Raw genomic sequence first — 4,255 nt, 5'->3', positions numbered from 1 at the left:
ACAGAACCACGGGAGGTTTGGATGTCACAAGACGATACAGGACTGAGAAAGCATCAGGGGTCTCGAGATTCTGGGACCAGTTACATGGCCTCTCTTGTATTTTTTCCTGAGCACGAACCATGTGCCAGGCAGTGTGCTAGATGCGTTATTTTTATGGTCTTACAGACAGGTGGCCTGGTGCATGGCTTATGGATCACCTACTTCGGCATCACCTGGGAGCTTTATACAAAGGCTTGATTCCAACTTTAGATCTGTCATTAACCCTTGTTCTGGGAGTTGCTTCTTTCCCTGCCCAACCAGATGCTTCTTAGCCACTTTAGGATATTACAGATGATGTAACCTATAGTCTTAAGCACTATTATGGATTGCTATCACAGACTAGAGACTGAGGAGACATGATGACTCAATGCAATGTGGTGTCCTGGATCCCAGAACACTAGTAGAGAAACTAGTGAACAGCCGATAGTCTGTAGTTCACGTAATAGTAATGTACCAACATTAATCTCTTAGTTGTGACAAATGTACCATGAACGTGTAAGATGTTAACATTAGAGGGAGCTGAGTGAGGGTATCCAGGAACTCCCAATAAGTTCTATCTTTGCAACTTTTCAGTAAGTTAAAAATTATTTCAAAAATAAAGTTTTTTAAATTGACATATCAAGAGATTACATGATTAAAAACACAGAGATAAATACCAGAGCCTAAGACTTGGAGTTGAAGATAGGGGTCGGGGAGAGGAGGCAAAGACTGTGCATTATTAGCAACAGATTGTAACCAGTCAAAGAAATAGGGACCAAAACATCATTCATTTTTAAATATATTTCATTGATTTCAGAGAGGAGGGGAGGAAAGAAACATCAATGATGAGGGAATCATTGATTGGCTGCCTCCTGCACACCCGAACCTGGGATTGAGCCCACAACCTGGCACATGCCCTGACCGGGAATCAAACCGTGACCTCCTGGTTCCTGGCTCAATGCTCAACCACTAGGCACACCAGGTAGGCCCATCAGCATTATTTCTGTTACAAGCAGTCAAAACAGAACTAAACTAGCTTAAGCAAAATACTGCTACTAATAATTGATAATAAAAAATATATTATTTTACATAACCAAGCAGTTCAAGAAGTTTGAATTGCTTCAGATATAGTTAGATCCGGGGGAAATCTCAAATGATTGCTCTCCAAGATGCTGTCCACTCACTTTGCCACCTCTCGGCTGCTTTCGTGTAGGCTTCATTCTCAGGCAGGACCTCTCCATGTGGTCTCAAGCTTCAGGCTTACATTCCACCAGGTTAGCAAACTTGGGCGGGGGGGGGGGAGACTGTTCAATATTCTGGGAAAAGCCCGGGGGTTGGTTCTCATTGGGCTGGTGTGGATACGAGGGGTCTTTTGGATTTATTTGTGAAGTTAGGAAAGGGCAGGCTGGGAAGAACACAATGGAGAGACTAGAAGATAAGAAATCAAGAACATGGATGGCAGCTTAAAAAAGGCCAGGAACCTGGGCCGAGTCCCTCCCAGGTACAGAACGCCAGAAAGGGCCTGGAGTCTGGGATGTGTCCCAGGGAAGGGAAGGCCAATTCTGGCTGGGGAGGAACAAGTCAAGCCCCTCCCCCTAGTCTGCCCAACCAAGGCACAAATGGTTCCGTTAAGCAGCTCAAAGGGGCTGGATTGTCCTGGGCTTCTCACTGGTTTTAAAACCCTCTCCTTAAAGCCAAAGGATCCTTTTGTTCAGCCTTCTCCTCCGAGGAAGAAAAACTCTTCTGGAGGGTGACAGGCTCTGACATCCCTGCCTAGGAAGCCAAGCCTCCTCCAGCCTCACGAGCTGTTTGCAACCTTGTCCCGGCTACCAGTTACCAGAGACAAGCTTTTGTGCTGAGTCAGTTTGGCTGCCTTCCAGCCAAGGACGCAGTGGAGACTGCAATGCAGAGGCCATTAAAGGAACTATTTTTAGGCCCCATTTCAATCTTATTCAGCACAGGCGGCGAGATGCAAGGCCTGAAGGTGGCCAGACCAAGGGGATGCTGGCAGGGAGAGTCGCAGGCAAGTAGGTCAGAGAAAAGACAAGGACTCATTCTGTGGAGAGGAAGAAGCAACCAGAGGCTCATACCGCTGCCCGAGGTGCAGAAGACAGAAGAGGGGGAGCTGCTCACAGAGAAAGGGGTCCTTCTGCATTATTTGAGGAGTCACCAATAAAAATGATGTAACAGTAACTTCCAAAAAGAGACGAGGCAATGTGCACCTGGGGAGCTCGTTAAAAATACACTTCCTCAAGCCCATCTTGGTTAACTGTGTCCTATTCGAGTGGGGCATGGGAAACTGCATTTCTAGCTGGCTCCTGGGATAGGTGGCTCCTACATGTTGAAGTTCAAGGACCTCTGGGTTGGAGAGTATCCACCTCTGGAATTCAAAGGAATGTCATCCGATGAGGGGAAGGAGAGGCACAGGTAGTGGAGGTTATTTAAGAGCCACGGGAGGTGCCCTTCTCCTCTCCTCTCCTCACTGGGCTTGGCTTCCATCTATAAAATGAAGGGCCCTGGCAGGGCTAGGAGTCTCCCAGTTCTTCCTCAAGAAATTCTTGTTGCCCTAACCGGTTTGGCTCAGTGGATGGAGCTGACTCAAGGGTCCCAGGTTCAATTCCGGTCAAGGGCATGTACCTTGGTTGTGGGGACATACCCAGTAGGGAGTGTGCAGGAGGCAGCTGATCGATGTTTCTTTCTCATCAATGTTTCTAACTCTCTATCCCTCTCTGTAAAAAATCAATAAAATATATTAAAGGAAAAAAAAAAAGAAATCCTTGTCTCTGGGTGCTCAGCGATCAGCTGAGAGGACAGGAGAATAACACTTTTATTTTTTTTTTTATTTATTTATTTTTTTTAAATATATTTTATTGATTTTTTACAGAGAGGAAGGGAGAGAGATAGAGAGTTAGAAACATCGATCAGCTGCCTCCTGCACATCTCCCACTGGGGATGTGCCCGCAACCAAGGTACATGCCCTTGACCGGAATCGAACCCGGGACCCCTCAGTCCGCAGGCCAACACTCTATCCGCTGAGCCAAACCGGTTTCGGCAGAAGAATAACACTTTTATACCAGAGGTCCATGTTATCCAAGGATAATCAGTACAAGTCCACTAAAAGTGAATACACATACATTGGGACCAAACTTAAAAGTATGTTGTGGGAGAAAAAAACACATCTGACTGGGACTATCACATAAATAAAATTTACATTTTTGAAAGTTGCTAAGAGTAAATCTTAAAAGTTCTTAACACATACACAAAACTTATTCTGGTGATCATTGTGCAATATACAAAAAATCAAGTTGTACACCTTAAACTTACACATTGTTATGTCAATTATATCTCAATAAAGCTGAAACTTATCTTGTAGCTAGCAAACTTTAGATTATACTTGCAACTAGGTAATAATTCTTATATATTTTTACATCTTTATATCTGACTTGTTAAAATGAATAAAGAATGAACAGGGTACTGGTTTGGAGGAGTATAATTTTTCAGATGAACCTGCCCAAGAACACTTGATGCCACCCTTCATTTCATTCGACTTTTGCAGGATTACAAAGAGGTAATTTTGCAAACGTTTTAGAAGGTGTTACCTATTTTCCCAGGACTTCTCTTAATCCTTTGAGAGTCAGATCATTATTTTTGGAGGCACTCAGCCTGTCTTCATCATGAAGATTCTCAGATGCCACCTGGCCCCACTCTGCCAGAGCCTCACTGCATGTGAGTCTCCAAAATCACTCATCGACTTCACCAAATCCTGCACGATTTACAATTATTCTTTGTGATGTATTTGTCTCCTAGTGCACTGCACTGTCAGACGTTCATGACACGCAACGATCAGAGAATGTGGCCATGAGAGACACCGACACGACAGGTCCAGTGGGGAAATGAGGGGAGGGGAAAGAAGAGCTTTGGGTTTGTGCTACGCTAATTTGGTTTCCCCTGCCACCTCCTAATAGCACGGACTCAGGATAATAAATACCTAGACTAAGCATGTCAAACTCGCGGCCCGTGGGCCCCATGCCTCGTTTACTTGGCCGATGTTAGCCTTGAGTTTGACAGCTTGACCTAGATAATGAGGACTGCCCAAAGCAGAAACAAGTAAGGTGGGGTTGGCCACCCTGAGAAAGTCTACCCACAATGTTCTTTCACACCGTGCTGTGGCGCCTACTGGCCCGTACAGACTGCAGAGCCACCCCCTCCTCCCAAAAGAGCCACCAGACGAAGGCCA

Source organism: Myotis lucifugus, unplaced genomic scaffold (assembly GCF_000147115.1).
Source record: "Myotis lucifugus unplaced genomic scaffold, Myoluc2.0 scaffold_269, whole genome shotgun sequence".
NCBI lineage: Eukaryota > Metazoa > Chordata > Mammalia > Chiroptera > Vespertilionidae > Myotis > Myotis lucifugus.
This window is presented reverse-complemented; position numbering follows the sequence as displayed.